The 20,124-nt window shown below is 37.8% G+C and overlaps 1 long non-coding RNA gene across 1 annotated transcript in view; it reads left to right on the forward strand.

The window, feature by feature from the left end:
• Positions 1–17,003, forward strand: part of LOC113922548 — a 218,291-nt gene extending 201,288 nt beyond the window's left edge. The window contains exon 5 of the long non-coding RNA XR_003519982.2: positions 16,449–17,003. This is a non-coding gene — a long non-coding RNA (uncharacterized LOC113922548). The remainder of the gene's footprint in view (positions 1–16,448) is intronic.
• The last annotated feature ends 3,121 nt before the right edge of the window (positions 17,004–20,124 follow it).

The raw sequence follows: 20,124 nt of genomic DNA on the forward strand, positions 1-20,124 counted from the left end.
TTTTCAGGAATTAGTTGGGATGGAAGGAAATAGACCAAGCTAAGGCAATGAACAAACATGACATTATCCTTCAATGGATACAATAAATTCTGTTAGGACTCATAGGGAAAAGCCAAACAGTAATGTGAATTCTAGAATTTTGCTTGTAAAAGCATCATTTTTGCATTGAGTACCAAAGAATAAACTAGAACCTAGCTGACTGAAAATGGCCTGGTAGAAATTGTTGATTAATTTGTTTTAGGGAATAGATAGAATAGTTAGAAATTACAGGTGATAGTTAAAAATTAGCATATGGATCCATCATGAAATATTACTGTAAAAAATAATGGTAATACATTATTCATTATTATTATTTTTTACAGTAATGGAGACAGAAAAGTTTCTTGAATATTATTTTCTATTTAATACACTGAACAGCCTTGTAAGGTAGATAGGGAATGCATATTGAACCCTGTATTACACTCAAAGCACAGGGATCAGAGATATTAAATAACTAGCTCATGGTTATAGGCTGGAATGCTAACTGAGGATCTGACTGGCACGGTTCAGGTCTGTGCATTCTGATGCTTGAGGGTATCTGAAATCCATTTGATCCCTAAAGTAACTGAATGATCCCTTTCAAGTCTTGTTTACACTATGGTTGCCCCTTGACATTCTGGATGATTATACCCCATGACCGCAAAAAAGTCCCTAAATTAACAAATAACACCCTATTTTTTTAATTTCTTATATCACTGTTAATGCAATTCATCCCATCAGAGAGGTGAGCTACTACTGCTTGAATATTACACTTTTTATTTTACCTTTTGTCATGACCATCAGCAAAACTAACTGTTGTCTTTCATTTTCTGGACCATTTCCAATAAAGGACCAAACCGCATTTTTATCACTCTTGAAGATGACCTACCTGCAGTTGCTGTGAGGAATTATTAATCCCTGTTAGATAATGAACCACTTATAGCTGTTCAACATTAGAGCACAATTACTAGAAGCTCCTCATATGAGAAGTAGCAACCCTGAAAATTAAACCTGCAAACAGAAGCGTCTGCCTGTCTGACTCCCATGTAGGCTCACAGTCGATAAGCCATGTGTCCCCGTGAGGTCCCCTGCAGGGCTCTTCCTCCGGTGCCAGCCTCTGGAGGCCTGGGGCTTGTGTCTTGGTGCTCTCACTCCATCATATGCATTTTGTGTTTACCAGAGAGCCAGTGCTTTAGGTCAGACCAACACAAGCCTACTCTTAAAATTTGTTGCAAAGTCTATCCTCAGTTTCAACTGGTCTGGGGGGATAGCAGCTTATCTCTTTGAACTACCCCCAAAGGATCTCAAAGTGAAATTCCATCATTCCAAATTTCGTCTCTAAATGTTAGCAATTACCATCCAGCTGTTTTCCTGTGGTGAAACAAAATCTTGATTTTATGTTAAGGTAAGAGGTACTGTTTATTTAAAGATATGTAGTGAACAACAAAATGTACCAAATAACTCCCTGGGCTCTCCAGTTTTGTAGAACCCATGATTCAAATGTGTGCCTCAGCAATGTAAATCACAGTGCGTCCTGGGTCATCGGTTTCATTCTTTCATGGCCCACCTGTGCAGTTTCCCAAATATCTTCTGAATTTATTTCCTTAGCTAACTTCATGTGCATTCATTAGTAGGACCACAGATAATTTATAAGTGAACTGAGTAATGAAGAAAAAAACCTCGGTTTAACCTCTGCGTGAATTACCACAGGATCCTGCTACTGCGGTTGATGAAGTACTATGCAGGGATACTCCTTACACACCCAGCTTCAGTACACAACTCACCTTCTATTCCTTCCACAGACTTTGTGATTACCTCTTCTCACAAAGAGCATAAATGGCTATTACCTTTACTTTGAAATATTATTTTTTTCCTTAATAAATACCTTGATGTATATCCTCAGTGAGGCTTACAGACCAAGAAAAAAAAAAAAGCCAACAAAACAGAACAGCGGGTACTCTGTCATTCTGAAAGTCTCCAATTGCATAAGCCATTATGACAAGGATTTTTGCTGTATTTTGTATCAACAGCTTGTCACATGGGGTCCCAGTTCATAGGATGTATCATTATTTCTCAAATTGAATTTGCTCATCTGCTCTTCCCTTTATGGGTAACACTACCTAGGAAACCAAGCTCACCCTGTTTCATCTGAATTCTGTTTCCCTCCTTTTTGAGCATTCTACACTGGAATGAATAATACAGTGCATGTATCTGGCAAATGGCTCATTTTAATCAGGCTCTTCTGTCTCTGTGGTGCCTCAGACCTAAGGGAAAAACTTTGACTTTTGATTATTTTCTTTTATTTCACTTTGCAAACTCTCATTTGACTGCCTTCTGCCAAAAAGCATTTTTTTTTAAAAGCACTGCTATTTGGTTTCTTCACCATTTAAAAACCTGTGGTCTGAGATCCTCCTTCCCATTCAGCCCCTACGTCAAAGGCAAGTGACCTTATTTCAAGCTGAATATTGTTCTTTGCTTTGATGCTCACATCCCTACCATTTGCACACTCCCGTTACTATTGTCTGTTCTTACTGGTGTTGACAGAGCCAATCCCAGGATAAAACCAACCAAAGCAATTGCCTGGGCCTCAAGCACTAGGTCCCTTTACACTTCTGTGACCAGGCTGCAGGTCAGAGAGTTAGGGTGGGGGTTGGCAGGAAGGTAAGGAGATGGTGATGGGGACGTCTTTGATAGAACCAGAGCTTACATTTTCAGTAATTTACCAAATTCTCTTTCTGCTTCATATCCCTTCCCCTTTTCACCCCACTTTCCCCCAAAAAACTCTAAGTGATACTATTTCATCCATGCATTAATACATCTCTATATCAGTTTTGATCTCAAGCAATCATCATCAACTCTGACTGTGTTCAGCTAAAGTAAAATTTGTGGGGGCTCACAATAGTAATGAGAGGCAAGGATAGAAAAACAAGAAACACTCAGGACCACCTGAGGGCTGGCAGTAGGAAGCCCATCAATTGTGATACTGTAGAATCAGTCTGATCCACATGCTTCTAGAATGGAGGTGCCTACCAGAGTACCTTTAGATATAAAGCCTCAGGAGGGAGTGAGTCTGAACGACCACAACTATTGTTAGTCCAAACTAAGTCTTTGTATGAATTAGAACATGGTACCTTATCTGGGGAAAGGCAGATAAACAGACCCCAGCTGACTTTGAGTCCCCATTGACCTTCTTGACCTGTTGCCCTCATGAATAAGGCACAATGTACATAATCATTCCCATGACTCTGCAGTTGGGCTGTACCTGACTGAAGCAGGAAGGGGAGGGGAGGAGGGCCTGATTCATTCCGTATTCTGCATACAGTGGGGAATTCCCCAAAAGGAAAAATAGAGGCGGGTAATTGAAAAGAGGTTTAAACATTGGGAAAATATTGAGAAAGATTCATTGCATATCCAGAGATCTAAAGATGCCCTTTGTTACATTTTTGCACTTCAGTTTTCCCTTGAATGAAAATATTTACAGACTCCCGATATAGACAAGGATGTAGAGGATTTCTCTCTTTATGATTTGTATGGACTCTGATATCCTGAAGTTTGGCTTCCAAAGACTTTCATAAGACCTCATATAACTGATATTACAGGAAAATAAATTTTCAGTGTTAGACAACTAGGAAATCATTTTGCCTTTATTTATTATAGCATGTTTAGGGAGAGATAATTATACAAACTATACAGTTTAGGAGTTGTGATGTTTAATACATGAATGCTTGAACCAAATTTTGGTTTTGCTTAAATTAATTGCATGCCTGTTAGATTAGTAATCATATGTTCTTGGTATATCTGGAATAAAGTAGTATAACATCCTTTTAGGATTTTTTTGTGTGTGTATGTTTGTAATGATCTGGTAGCTTTCTGATTAAACATATATTTAACACATACTTTTCATTTCTGCCTGCTGCCAAAACCTCATTAAAGTGAAAGTAAAGGAATTGAAAATAGTAAAAACAATGCACAAGGAGACAATAATAGACTGAAATGGCAAGTGCTGACAGTAAATGGAAAGTAAATGGAGGCGTTAGTAGAGCTGAGAAAGCTGGCTGGAGAGAAAGGTAGGGAGAACTAAGCCTAGTTTTCTCTCCAGAACCCAGGATAGGATCACATAAAGCAGGGGAAGGTGTGGTGCTGCAATCAGGAAGCTGGTGGGGAACCTCTGTAGAGACAGTTAGATCTTCTCCACTGGTGAGTCAACAGACTCACCCATCCCCAGTCTGACAGGCAACTGCAGGTTCATTCTGAATCAGAACAAGAGGTCCTGGGCTGAGGGACAGGACATAGAGCAGAAGCAGAAGAGAAGAGCCAAACTGAAAACAAGATTGAGTAGAAGTCTATACATTGAACTGTGCAGCTACTAGCGCCCTGCTATTGCTTGGTGTACACAGCCACCAGGAGACTGGAGGGTTTTTGGTTTTTGGTTTTTTTCTGGTGGTGGGGAGAAATGGAAAGTCTTGGGGTAGGTGGTAGGGTGGGGTTTCCAATATGAAATGAAAGGATTCCCAATAAATCACTCTCAAGGACAAGCCTCTCAGCTGGAAGATTCCATCCCCTCACACAGAGCTTCCATTTAGGTTTCTAATGCCTCCCTCTTGAAAATCAACAGAAAACAAAATCTCTGGCTATCGAGGAAAATGCCACTCAAAAATTAAGGCATCAAAGAGAAAAAAAAAAAAAGAACTCAGAGAAAGCAGGGAATGCAGAGAGCAGACAAAAGCTGTAATTAAAACTATTATTTATGTTTTCATATAAATGAGAAGTCATTGCACTCAGTAGGATACTATAAAAATGGAACTGTCAGTTAGCTAGATAGAGGTCTTAAAAACTAGAAATATGAAAATGGGATGAAAGATTCATCTGAAGAGCTAGATGATAAAACCAAGGTATCTTTAGAGAATGCAGAACAAAATTAAATGGAAATTGTGATAAACACAAAATGGTAAGAATATTAGTAGATGAATCCAGAAAGTCCAAAGGCTGACCAAAAAGAGTTCCAGAAGACGATAACAGAAGGGAAGGCATTAGTAAACAATGAATGTGAAAAAAATTTCTAAAACTAAAACACCTAAGTTTCCAAATAAAAAAAGTCTAAAAAATGACCGACACAATTATCTTTTTAAAAAATGTCCACAGTAAGGCCACTTAGTAGATCACTTATATATAGTTCACTGTAAGACTTCAAAATACTGGCAATAATGACCACATGCAAAAATTTTCAAATAACAAGTTGAAAGTTTACATATGAAGAAAGGGTCAAATTGGACTTCTTAAAAGAAATAACTCAAAACAAGAAATCAAGGAAGAAATGAGGACAGAATTCTGAATTTTCCAAAATCAGAAAAAGACATCACAAGAAAGGAAAACTAGAGACCAATATCTCTCATGAACATAGACACAAAAATCCTCAACAAAATATTAGCAAATCAAATCCAGCAATATATTAAACATTATACAGTACAACCGAGTGGGATTTTCCCCAAATATGCAAGTCTGGTTCAACATTTGAAAATCAATTCATGTAATTCACCATATCAATAAGCTAAAGCAGAAAAATCATATTATCATATCAATGGATGCATAGAAAGCTTTTGACAACATCCAAGACCCATTCATGATTAAAAGTAACTCAGCAATCTAGGAATAGAAGGGAGCTTCCTCCACTTCTATATAGAATTTTACCAAAAACCTTACAACTAACATTATATTTAATGTTGATAAATTAGGTGCTTTCCACCTCAGATCAGGAACAAATAAGGATGACCCTCTCACTACTCCTATTCAGCATCATCAGCATCATCACCTTCAGTAGAAGACCTAGCATGTGCAATAAGGTAAGACAGGTAAACAAAGGTTTGGAAGATTGGGAAGGGAAAGAAATTCCCTTTATTCATTGATGCCATGATTGCATGGCATAGAAAACATACCAAAAAATTAACAACAAAAACAAGAACAAATCTAGCAATACCAAATGCTAGAGAGGATCTGGGGCAAAACTCTTATTCATTACTGGGGGGTGCAGAATGGTATAGCCACATTAGTAGATAGTTTGGCAGTTTCTTAGAATGTTAAATTTGGACTTACCATATGATCCATTTTGCCACTAGGTATTTACCCAAAAGAGTTAAAAATTTTGTCCTTACAAAAACCTGGACATGAATGCTTATAGGAACTTTATTCACAATTGTCAAAATACTGGAAGCAACCAAGATGTCCTTCAGAAGAATGGATAAATATTCAACAGAATCTTATTCAGCAATTAAAAGAAGTAAGTTATCAAGCTATGAAAAGACATGGAAAATTAAGTGCATATTGCTTAGTGAAAGAGTCTCTGTTCTGAAGTGAATGTGGATAGAGCACTGCTCCTTGCCCCTTCCCAGCTTCCCCCATGGACTCTCTTGCGTCAGTGCAGTCTCCCCTCGGGCCCCCACCCACCTTCTGTGCCATCTTGTCTGTGGGGTGGTTGCCTCCCTCTCATCTCTAGTGGCTCACCTACAGGAGAATGGGAACACACCATCCGTTTCCCAGTGGACCTTCTTCCTTTGTGATCTTCTGTCCCTTTCCACCCTACACTGGCCAGTGGACTCGTCCATTCTGTGGAACAATACCCTACCACAAGTCCATGGATTCAGTGGACTTATCCATTTGTAAGGACACCTCACACTGTGGCTGGAAGCGATGCCTGGAACATTCCTGGTTTATCCTGGGAACACTCTTCAGCACCCTCACCTTCCCTCCCATGGAGTCTCCTGTCAGTGGAGGCTGGACTCTTCTCACTCAGAGGTCTCATCCTGCCCATACCCAGGTGCTCAGGGGTGAGCATATTCCTAGATGCCAGTATGGTCTCCAGATTTCTGCTTCCCCCTGTCTTTGTGGTATAGTTCTTCAGTGCTCCTGGCCCTAATCCAGTCCCCTGCAGCCCTGCTGTACCATTCTAACCAGACACAAGGGAAGAGGCAGACATCAGATGCTGCACTCACTTCTGCTCACTGGGGAATTGGGGAAATGAACTTAACCCTGACTGGAGGGGATGGGAAGGCTTTTAATTCATTTCTCTCTCTCTTTTTTTTTTTTTTTTGTGGCTCTCCCTCTCTGAGCCAGTTTTCATTTCTTCCCTGTGGCATTAACCACTCCTGCCTCCCACCCCAGACCTATGCCCACAACTGGGGAGCAAAAGGAGAGGGCAGGACCCAGTTTTGCATGGTTGGTTTTTGTTAATTATCTGGATAACAGCAAGAAACTAAGAAAGAATGAAAGAAAAAGAAAAAGAAAGAAAGAAAGAAAGAAAGAAGAAAGAAAGAAAGAAAGAAAGAAAGAAAGAAAGAAAGAAAGAAAAAGAAAAAGAAAGGAGAGAAAGAAAGAGGGAAGAAGAAAGAAAGAAAGAAAAAGAAAGAAAGAAAGAAAGAAAGAAAGAAAGAAAGAAAGAAAGAAAGAAAGAAAGAAAGAAAGAAAGAAAGAAAGAAAGAAAGAAGAAAGAAAGAGAAAAGAAAGAGAGAAGAAAGAGAAGAAGAAAGAAAGAAAGAAAGAAAGAAAGAAAGAAAGAAAGAAAGAAAGAAAGAAAGAAAGAAAGAAAGAAAGAAAGAAAGAAAGAAAGAAAGAAAGAGAAAGAAAGAAAGAAAGAAAAAAGAAAAGGGAGGGAGGGAGGAAGGAAGGAAAGAAGGAGATAGAAGAGTCTCTGGAAAAGCTGAACACTGTATGATTCCAGCTATATGATGTTCTAGAAAAGGCCAAACTATAGAGACAATAGAAAGATTAGTGGTTGCCAAGAGTTTGAAGGAAGGGAGGAGGGCTGAATTAAAAATAAATTCTGGCCCTTAATAAATTGATAATTCTCCTACATCCAGAGTGAACTTGTCCTTTCCCAAGATCCCCAAAAGTCTTACCCCAATATGGAGTCAGGTTCAGGCCCAGGTCCAGAATATTTCATCATCTAAATTAGTTTGAAGTGGAATGGGGTAAGGGGAGTTTCTCAGGGGAAGTTCCTCAGTCACAGTTTTTCCAAAGTGACTTCTCTTCATCTGAAGGCTTGTGAACTAAAAGACAAGTTATTTGACCCACCTCCCCATTTCACCCCTTCTACACACAGACACCGTGATTGGATAATTGTAATTTAAAAACTGGGCAGAAGAGAAGCCTTTAGTAGTCACTGGTTAGTAACAACTATGAAATCTAGCCAGGCACCTGTTTCCAGTCCTTGATTATGGCTTCATTCTCCTTTCTGCAAGCGGCTCTCCATATCTCTTGAGTCATCCTCCTTTTCTTTAGAAGTGGCCTGTTTTGTGGCTGAGAAGCTTTCTTGGTCTGCTTCCTGCTTGTGTAAGTTTGGGGACCCAGAGGTCTTTTTTCAGTGTAAATGTTGTCTGTCCAATTCATTCCAAACTGGAGGTGTTTCCAACAATTATAGTTCTCTTAATAGCTTTCTGGGTTTCTTAGAGATCTTATTGTAGTTGACTGCATGAGAGAAAGCCACACTCCTAGATCTTTCTGAGACAGGCTTCACCCTACTTTGGGCTGAACATAAAGATATTTTGGACAAGGTCTTTAAACTTCTTAAAGCCTTTTGTCTGTAACTGAGCGAGTCTTTGAGATGCAATCTTAAATTTCTCTGAGGTGACAACCAGTACTCTTCTTCTACTCTAACTTAATCTGACCACCTAACCAAAAGTGTTCTTCTCCCTTCCCTTACAACGTAGCCAATCATAGGACTTAATATTTCGTGATATTTTCTAGTTTATTTAAAAAAAAATATTTGATGTTTATCTGCCTCTGCTCAATAAAATGTAAGCGTCAATGGATGGGGACTTTGTTTTGATTTACATTGCATATCCAGGGCCTAATCCAGCGTGTGTTACGTAGTGGGCCATAAATATCTGTGCGTGACCCCATAAGTGAGCATTACTACTAATAGTGATATTTATAATACTTTTTTATGGTTATTGATTTAATAATAATTACAATTACAATAGAAACTCATTTAGAAACAGAGCTACATGTTTCCATTAGCGATGAGTCCAGGGTTATTTATAGGCCCCTGTGGCCACACCAAAGTGCAGAAGGCGGGGATGCAGTCCAAAAGATACCATGATGCTTTCCTTTGGTCTAAATATATATGAGGTTTCTGCGTCAGTGGAATTCACTATTCTTATTCCCAGTTTCATACTTATCTAACAGAGCTGTTAGAAAAATTAAAAATAAATTTCTATATAGCATCAGACAGAGAAAGCACTCAATGTAGTGTAGCTTCTACTGTTAAGAAGAGAGGGAGAGAAACTCTATCCTTGAATGTATCCTTATATTTCATCATTCTTACTTCAGTAATGAAAAATTTGACCTTGAAATGTGTTTTCGGTATGTATTTTTTTCATTATCAGACACATGGATGTGCTTCTATTAATTTAAACAGATTTCCATCATAAAAAATTCAATTACAAGAACAACAACTAATAGAGAAGTGTTGTTTGCAGCGAAATTTTGCCTCTTATTAAAATAGATGTTGAATTAGCTAATGGGAATTTATAGTCTAGTTGCAGTTAGGTTAAAGGAGATTGACAAAATGGGGACATTTCCATTTTTCTGTAAACACCCTCTGACACCATCACTCATTCTTATAAATGGAAGAGAAATGCTAGTATGTTGGAAGTATTTCCCAGCTTTGTCTTTGTTTTCTGGCTTTGTGAAGTCTGCGTACACAGCCACATATTTGTCGTCAGAGGCAGCATTAGCCCAGAGCTTCTTTCTTCACTCTGATTCCCTGTGTTTATATTAACACTATAAACACTATAATATTTAAACACTATAATATCCAACCCTCATATAGTGCTGTAAGATAGATATTATAGTAGGATTAGACAAATACTTTCTGTAAAGGGCTACAGATTAAATATGTTCGTTTCTGTGGGCTCTGTGGTCCTGATCATAACCTTTTGCCTTGTGGCAAAACGGTAGCCTAAAAAGAAAGACCGTATGCAAACAAATAAGCATGGCCATGTTCCAGTTGAACTTTATTTATGGATCCTAAAATATAAATTTCATACAACGTTCATATGTTATGAAATATTATTCTTCCTTTGATGTTAAACACTTAAAAATATTTTAAAAAATTAACTTTCAAGCTGGACCAAAACAGGTGGTGAGCCAGACTTAGCTCACAGGTCATAGTTTGCTGATCCCTATAATATACAGACTAGGAGACTGGGGTTCAGAAAGGTCACAGAACTTTCCCAAAATGATACTACTAGTGAGTGGGGGGAGACTGGATTTAAAAGTGAGTATCTCTGATTTTTTTTTAAAGATGTTTATTTATTTGAGAGAGAGAGAGTGAGTAGAGGGAGGGACAGAGGAAGAGGGAGAGAGAGAATCCCAAACAGACTCCTCACTGAGCACAGAACCCACATGGGGCTCCATCCCATGACCGTGAGATCATGACTTGAGCTGAAATCAAGAGTCACCCCAGGCACCCCTAGTATCTCTGATTCTTAACCCTTGTGGTATATTGCCTCTGGACAGTATCCTAACTCTTAAACTTAAATCTTAAAATCCTAGTTTAACTGAACTGGCAATTCAGATCACTTTTGTTTAGCCTGGAAATCTAGCCACTAATTAACAACATTATTTATTTGGCAAAAGATAGTTCTATTTCTAAGTGACATCATTACTTTGGAATTATTTCCTGTTCTGGGGAGTACCTCTATGTACACATATACTTACATATGAAAATAATTGTTTTTTTTTTCTCCTAAGCATTTAAACACTAGTACTGTAATTTAGTATTTGATGATGAATTTTCACCAATGTGCAAACAGATGCATTTTCAGCTAAAAGCAGTTTTCCCTTGTGATCTATCCACAGTGCCAACAGTTGCAGCACCCCTGCCTGCCATTCCTCACCTCCCAGTTGAGGATAGATAGAGGTTAGCTAACCAGCCATACAGAAGACCACAGATTTCTCCTGGGTGATTCAGGATGATCATAATATTTGCACAAATCTCTGCTCTGCCTCATGTTAGTGTAACTATAACTATATAGTTGACTGAACATCTGGGGCAGTGCAGGATACAAAATCATTTTCCCAACCCTGAAAAAAAATAAAACAAGTAATGTGTCTGTACAAATGCTTATGTTTATGCTTTCTCTCCCTCATGTCTTCACCACCCACTGCCCCCCATGTTTCCTCTCTTGGGGAGACTTGGGCCCAGTCTGCTTGTTGGGCCTACTCATTATCTTGAACTCTGAAACTCAAACCTTTTATATTTTAATTCAAAAGGGACCATTGTTCCAAATCATCCATTATTTTCAACGAGGGCAAAATAATACAGGCTGTCAAGGGCCCCCAAACACAGGTAATTTATTGTTCAGAAAGGCTGGATTGAATGTGGTCCCCAAGAAAGCATTCTTCAAAACCAAATACTAGGCACCACCATGTAGGAATCCGACTGTAAATGATTAAAAACACAATGGATCACTGGTCAGTTGTTTGGTCTGTCTAGAATCATTATGCTTGGAAAAGACGTTAAGAAGCTGGGGAAGGAAACCCTTTGAGGTCTGTTCTCTATAAAGAAAGAGGATTAAAAAAAAAAAAGGCCAGTCCTCCTCCCCCAACATCATAAGCATGTTGTCTATGTACACACACATAGACACTGACAAACACACCCAGAACCATATATTGCTCAAATAGCCCAGGGCTCAATGTTAAGAATCATAAGGGAAAGATTTAAAAATGCAAGTTTGGGCAATGATTTAAAACAGAAGGACGAAGTCAAAGCAAATGAGTATTATATCCTATAAATTAGCTCCCCTATGGTGTATTTAAAGATGTAGGTAAGAGGCATTTGTTTGCTCACTGTTGTGGCTAGAAGCCTAGGAAAATAAATTTATTCAGGCACGCCAGTCTGTCTGTAAAGACTTCCATTTCACCTTTTATGGAAATCCTGAACAAAGAAGAGTATCTTTGCTTCTGTCAGGAAAGCAGTTTCAATCAGACTGATGAATAAAAAGCACAGCTGCCAAAAATGATCCATAGCAGGGTAAAGTTTAGATGCCCAACTGCCCATTATTCTATTAAAATGTGTCATGAATGTTGGCCTGGGCTAATAGAGCAAGGCTTTGCAGCACACTAAATTGCTTCTCAATTTTAAAATACCAATTCCAGGAAGAATTATATAGGATAACATGTAGAACCTCAGCGTCACAAAACAGAGGCTGTTCAGTGAGACAAAGGTTTTGTTTTGCAGCCACCAAAGGTAGTTTTATGCCATTTACATATTTGTTAAGTCTGTTGTTCTGCCTGTTTCCAGAGAACTGTGACTGGCGAATGGTTGTTCTGGGATATTTACAACTTTTATCTGAATTAAGTGAGGCTAAATTATTTCATTCAAAAGAAGCAGGATATATGACACTTTTCAGTTTTCTAAAGTAGTCTTGAGACCTTAGGAAGCTTTAGGAAGCTCAGATAACGTTTGCTTTACCCCCTCATTTTACAAGTGGACACTTATAACACTTAAGATAGAATTTGAACCTCTCCCAAACCATGTGTCTGGAAGTGGCAAGGCAGCAGCCAGAATCTTAAATCCCAAACCTATACTCTTTCTGCTCAAATTTTGAGTGGGAAAACATCATGTCTCTGACTCCTGAATAATATTTCCAGAAGGGGACACCTTATATTTTGATGATTACAAACAACAAACAAACAAAACAACAGCAGTGAAAAGATCTGTAGCAGAAAGAAGCGTATTCTTCAAAGCCAATTGTTGTAACAGAAGAGTAGCAAAAATCTACTTTCTATGTAAACACAAACCTGGACATAAAAAATAAAACAGAGGACAAGAAAGAGAGAGAGAGGGAGAAAGAAGAAAGAAGAAAGAAAGAAAGAAAGAAAGAAAGAAAGAAAGAAAGAAAGAAAGAAAGAAAGAAAGAAAGAAAGAGAAAGAAAGAAAGAAAGAAAGAGAAAGAAAGAGAAAGAAAGAAAAAGAAAAAGAAAGAGAAGACTGCACTACGTATCTCACCAAACTACTACCAGAATATTATTTGTTTTTGTCTGTTTTCATGTCATTGGCTTTATGTCATGATATCTTAGACAAATGTTTGTTGCTTATTTTTTTAAAGGTTGTCGTATTAGTTATCTATTAGTATCTATTAATTACGCCATAACTTAATGGTGTAAGACAATAGCATTGATTTGTTTCTTTGGGTCAAGAATTCAGATGTGGCTTAGCTGGATGTTTCTGGCTCAGGGCCTCTTAATAAGGTTGCAGACAAGGCATTTATAAGGGCTGCATCATTTTAAGACTTCACTGGGCCTGGAGGATCTGCTTCCAAGAAGGTTTACTCACATGATGCTGGAAGTTGGCACATGGGCCTCTTGCTTGTATATCCTCAAAATATGGTGGCAGACTTCCTCCGGGATGATCACTCCAGGATAGCAAGGCCAAAGTCATAATGTCTTTAATGACCTAGACTTGGAAATCTTGCACTGTCATTTCCTCACTGTTCTACTGGTTATACAAGTTGGTCCTATTCATTGTGGGAGGGAACTCCAAAAGGGTATAAAGACCAAAAGGTGAAGTTCATAGAGGGCCATCTGGAAGCTGGACTCACAGCTGTCTTCACTTAAAGTTATGGGCTACACCGAGGCTATTGGATTAATTTGGCTAAATGGGCTGGTCAGTTCAAAACACCCAATTGTTAAGCGCACTATCATCTTCTAAAGCACTGCTTTTCATTATCATCATGTACATAATCAGAGTGCCTACCATAGTGACAGCTCCATATAGTTTATAAATATTTTCACATGCATTATCTCATGCAATCACAACTCTCATTATCATTATTATTATTATTTTTAATTTTAAATGACTTTAGATGTAGAGTTGTAAAGGTAGTAAAGAGAATTCTCTTAATCCCTTTAGCCAGCTTTCCCTAATGTCAACATCTTACATAACTATAGAGCAGTTGTCCAAACTAAGAAATTCACCTTGGTACAATACAGTTAACTAAATTATAGACTTTATTCAGATTTCCCTAGTGTTTCCATTAATGTCCTTTTTCCTTTCTAGCATCCAATCCAGAATACCACATTGCATTTAGTCTCTGCCCACTTATAGTTTCCTCTGCTCTGTGACTATTGCTCAGTCTTCCTTTGTGGTTCATGATCTTGACATTTTTAAAGAATATTGGTGTGAGAGAAAGAAAGAAGAAAATCCAGACTCCCAATATTTTAGTAAGAGTGACTAGAAAGAGGAAGTTTTCTAGAATGCTAGGAAGAAATTTAGGGTGGAAGATCAGGAGTTCAGTTTTAGATATGTTAGGTTGTCTGTATATGATTTGTGTGATGTAAGATTAAATAAGGCTGGAGAAAATCTGAGCTCTAGTAAACTGAGACACTTCTAAGATGAAGCCAAGCACATAGGGTCAGGGTTCTGCTCCAGTCTCAGGGAGGTGAAAGGTATGGCGTGGGAAGGCTGGACTTCCTGGAGAAACAGCAATCACAAGATGAGAAGATGTTTTCAAAATATCCACCAGCATTTGAGCAATCTACACTGGATCCCCCAACTGCAAATTTGTTTATACCTTAAAAATGTAATTTTTACCTCCCTCTCCCATGACTGCAATTTTAAAGACAACTTCTTTTATTTACTTAACAACAGGATTTGATGATAATTTCACATTCATCGTAAACCTACTTTATGTTTTGATAAGCATTTGTTTCTCAGGCTATACAGTCTAGATTTTATAGTCTTTTTTTCCTATGATCAGCTCTCATGGCAAAGAATTTCCGAAAGAAATTTCTTTTTTCAGAAGGTCAGGTAAGTAGATATTTAAAGGCACAATTACAAGGAAAGATTGAACCTCGTGTACACACACTGACAATGATTGGAAAAAGGAGAAAGTCTTAATGGGGAGAAGGAATGAGTTTGTCAGAGACTGCTTCTTGAAGGTGAAGAACGTTCAACTTAGTTTTAAAAGAAATGACGGCTAACATAAAGAAAGGTCCAAGAACAGAATAGGGCCCATTTATAAGATTGGTTTACCTGAGAGCATGAGAAAAGTTCAAATATGTATTTTTGAAGGCAATTATAGGCTTTCTTTTTCATTTTCTTTTGCTTCCTATTTTCAAAAAGCACAATATTTCAAAGAGGCTCATCCTGCTTAACTCTCATGTGGTTTAAAAATCTAACTAGACATATGTTGTTAATACTTTTATATGTCAGGAGCCTGGAGGGTAGAAACAATTTGAAGCTTAACTTTTAAAAATTTGGTTTCCCAAAAATGCCTTTTTTCTCAAGCTGAAGAATTTTGCAATGCCAAAAGTTATGACGCTTTCCAGATCCAAACCAATAACTTGGGTGACATGAAGCAAATGATTGATTATAAATAAAATGATGGGGAACAGGCGGGTGTCCCCATTTATTGACACAAATTTTCATCTTTATCATGATATTGAAAAGGCCTATTACATATAAGATAATGATCAAAATAAATAAAAAAGAAATAACTTGAAAATAGTATAAAACAAACATGTAATGAGTCTATTATAGTAAGAATGTCTTTCCTCCAAAAAGCAGGACAGGCAGCATGTCTTCCCCAGTGAAGAGGTAGATTCATGGTGATTGTAGCTCAATAAATACATTTAAATTGAATCATTATGATTTACTTTTTAAAATGCTCGTTCTGTAGTCTGAAAAAAGATCAGCCTTATTTCTCTCATTGGGAGAGTATTTTCAGATGGCTGTTAAAAGGTGTTTTGTTTTTTTTTCCCCCTCTCTTTCATTCAACTGCTGGAGAGTAACTAGAAACAAATCTGTTGCTTGGAATAAATGTTCAGTCCATATGTTATCTTTCATGGTAGCTGATGGAAGTGCGAAATCCTCCCTGGTTAATGCTGCTTGCGGTCTGTCCCTCCCCCCCCCACCATATGTAACACATTTACGAGTGGGGAGAACAGTCCCTTCGTCATTTGACTCTGTTTCTTGCGTTTTTCCTTGAGTACATAGAAAATTTAAAGAGTCACCGGTACTAGTACAAAGAGTGGATAGACCAACCAGGCTGTTCTGAAAGGCACTCGTGAGCCATGATGAGCAATGGAAAGAAAAAGGGAAAAGACAAAAATTAAGCACATTCTCCAAATTTCTGTACATTGGGAGACAGAAAAATCATCATGGGCTCTGAAAACAGAGACCTGGGCTCGTTCCTGGCACCACCATCTACCTGGTAAATCTGGGCAAGTTTCTTAATTTGAATAGGAATTTTCCCATCTGGAGAATGGTGGGTGACCCGTAATAACCACCTTGCAGTGTTGATGTGGGAATTTAAAGAGATAATCTAAGAAAAGCGACTGGACCATTGTCGCTGTGTGATAAATATTAGTTTCTGTCTTCGCATTCCTCCATCTCACTGCCATTCTTCTTATCGGTAATGTTTGTGTTTCAGTGGTTTATGAGCATTTGAGGAAGACCATGAGTGTGATCAAGTGCATGTTTTACGACAGAAGATTTATCAGAATCTCCTTTCAAACTCGGGAGCCAGTCTAAGTTGACTTCTCTTGGCAAAAACCTGTGGTGCAGCTGGAAGACTCGGGAGTTTGAGTAGTGACCGATACACTTCAGGAGAATTTAGCTGCAGGCCGAGTGCTTAATGCTGGGAAAATAGTCCTTGACTTCTGAATGCATCTGAGTGTTGCTGAGAGCCAAATGTGTGGGGTAGGACCCCTTGTGAATCGAAACATCACGAACGATTTATATTAATTCCCAGAAAACCAAATATATTGAGATTCATGCAGCTCTAATTGAAATGTAATAACTGTTTACAGATTTGACTGCACCATCACCACAGAGTAATTGCTTTTCCACACCAAGCAGGTAAGAGATGAAGTAAATGTGCCCAGAAGAGTTTGGAAATCCAATGAAATGTTTCTAAGAATATGGTTATACATGGTGTCTTCCCTGTTGCAAAGCTCAGTCAGAGCTCAGTCTCCACAGAGTCAAGTTACTGCTGGACTTGGGTGTCCAAAGAGCCCTTTTTTGTTTTTTTTCTTTTCTTTCCTTTCCTTTCTCCCTTTCCTTTCTTCCTTTCTTCTTTTTCTTCTTTCTTTCTTTCTTCCTTCCTTCCTTCCTTCCTTCCTTCCTTCCTTCCTTTCCTTTCCTTTCTTTTTCTTTCTTTCTTTCTTTCTTTCTTTCTTTCTTTCTTTCTTTCTTTCTTGCTTGCTTGCTTGCTTGCTTGCTTGCTTGCTTGCTTGCTTGCTTGCTTGCCTTGGGTGTCCAAAGAGCCCTTTTATGTTTTTTTCTTTTCTTTCTTTCTTTCCTTCTTTCTTTCTTTCTTTCTTTCCTTGGGTGTCCAAAGAACCCTTTTTTGTTTTGTCTTGCCTTGTCTTGTCTTTTTTTCTTCCTTCCTTCCTTCCTTTTTTTTTTTTCCACTCCCAGCGCAAAGCCCCACACAAGGCTCCATCTCAGCACTCTGAGATCATGACCTGAGCTGAAATTATTTAACCGACTGAGCCACCCAGGCGCCTCAGAAGAGACATTTCATTACTCCAGTTGGGATTTGTTAAAACAAGAAATCGCATTCTCTCAAAAAGCTACATTTAATAAGGCACTTACTGTTGTTTTTTTCATATGTTCTGCATAACATTGGGCTCAACAATTAGAGGCATCCTGGCTTTTTGTGTACACTAAGGATATTGGCTTCTCTGCAGAGGGCAGAAAGAAAGCGCAAAGAAACGTGGCAAACCTGGAAATTGCTAATGAATCCCACTGCAATTCATTCAACATGAAAATGGTCAAGAATCATTTATGATGGAATAATGACCAACCTTGCTCAAAGCAACTGAAAATAAAGTTAAAAACAAAACAAAACAAAAAAACAAAAATGAAAACAAAACAGTATTTGGGAAAAGATTCACTCAACACAGTAAGAGAAAAAGTGGCTTTTCTCTGCCCCCAACACCCAAAGCTTTAGAATATTTTTATAAGTGGCAAAATAATCAGGGAAAGGGGGAGAGTTCTGTCTTTTGAGAATGTTCAAAAATTAACACTCCATTAGAGGAGTAATCTAGCCTTTTTTGAGAACATATGTAACAGTCTCATGAGATCAGTATTATTTCCCCCATTTTAAAGATAAGGAATCGAAGGCTCTGGGAAGTTAATTATTTTCCACATAGAGAGTAAGTTGCAAAATACAAACTCAAATCCAATTCGTGCTTTCTCCAAAACCAGTGCTCTTTTCAGAACAAGTGGCCAATTTCAAAATTAAAGATTATATACATATATATATATAATCTGCACAGTTTCTGGAAAAAGCCATGTTTTGCTATTAAGATCTGACTTGAAATTCAATTATGTTCATACATTATATGCTACTACTCAGAAAGCTAAAAAAATGGAAGGGTAATTGAAATACAGTTGCTTGACCTCACGTTCTTACTCTAAATCAGAGAAAATATAAATTTTCCCAGGGGTAGCATGAAGGACAATTAACAACAATAATAGGGCAGTTCGGAAATATCTGTGCCTTTTCTGATGAAAATTCCACAGTAACTGAAACCACCTTGTCCTATCATATCATTGTGAGCAGACCTGAGATGGAATGCCAGTTTCACTTGTGAAGTAATAGGGAAGAGCACTTACTTTTCCAAAACCTCAGTTTTTGCATCTGTACAATGGGATCCTAACAGTGCATATCTCATAAAATGATGATATGCATGTAAAAGCTGTAGTGTAGCAGTTAGCACATAGTAAGGATCTATTAGTTAATGATTTTTATTATTAACACACTAGTTGGCAATCTTGATACCTCACAGCGCAGAGCACAATTGTAGTTTTCCCAAATAAAAATTATCTACTCCTCAGTTGTTTGAGTTCCTTGTTGACACATCTTCCACCAGTATTTTAAGAACTTCTTTTCTGCAAGGTGTAAATATTGGCAAATTACTTTTATAATGGCTTGAAGAGATTGTAGAGTTGCAACACATTCTGTGTGAGATGGTGCCTTTGCTAGAACAAACATTTTTCACTACAAATAAAAAGAAGCCTTACTTAAAAACTTGCACATTAATTTTCTTCATTACCATATTTTAGGTTTTCATATTGCCTCCTTTAACATGAACTACATACAGTTAAATATATCTTCAAATTCTACCTGCCAACACACATAATAAATAGAAATACTAGGGCAGCTGTGTTATGATCAGCAAAGTAATGCACCTTGCCAAGATGTCCATGTCCTAATCCCCAAAACCTGTCAATATATTATCTTACATGGCATTTTGTGGGTGTGATTAAGTGAAGGATTTTGAGATGGAAAGATTATCCTGGATTACCTGGGGAGGTCCACTGTAAACACAGGGATTGTTACAAGAGAAGGCAGAAGGGCCAGAGTCAGAGAAGGTGTGAGTCAGTAGGGTACCATTGCTGGAAAGGGGGCCACAAGACAAAAAAAATGGAGATAGTTTCTAAAAGCTGGAAATAACAAGGGACACATTCTCATCCAGAGTCCCCAGAGTGAACACAGCTCTCCTGACATTTTGCTTTTGGTTCTATAGATAGGACCAATTTTTGGACTTCTGATGTCCGGAAATGTAAGATAATAAACTCCTCCTGAATAATGTGATATAGGTTTAGTATTTTCTTTTTCATTATGATTGTTGTTCCTGCCGATTTATTTATTTATTTACATATGGAGCTTAGACCATTCCTTCTCATAGATTACAAGAGAAACTATTGAAAATAAAGGGAATTTAGTCAGTGTCTATTATTTTAATACACAAATTGCTTCCTATGGTTAATACGTTTACTAAACTCATCCTCAATTCAGAATAGGGCAAAGCTAACTTTGTCAAGAATACAACAAAAACTGATCAAAATCTTAAGTATTAAAGCAAAAATAATATTCAATGATCAATTCCACATTAACATTCCCCAGGCTCAGGGGACCCCGTATTTGTGTCTCTAATCAAAAGAGAACATGTCCACTAGCTGGTAAATTAAGGATGTTGACTTGCTTGTGTAAATCTGAACTTCTTTGAATTAGAACTAATACTCTAATTATGTGGTTATATGATATTTTTTCTGATATTTGAATTCAGTTTGTATATTTGTCTGCTCTGGCTGCC

The sequence above is a fragment of the Zalophus californianus genome, chromosome 9 (assembly GCF_009762305.2).
Source record: "Zalophus californianus isolate mZalCal1 chromosome 9, mZalCal1.pri.v2, whole genome shotgun sequence".
Taxonomy (NCBI): Eukaryota; Metazoa; Chordata; class Mammalia; order Carnivora; family Otariidae; genus Zalophus; species Zalophus californianus.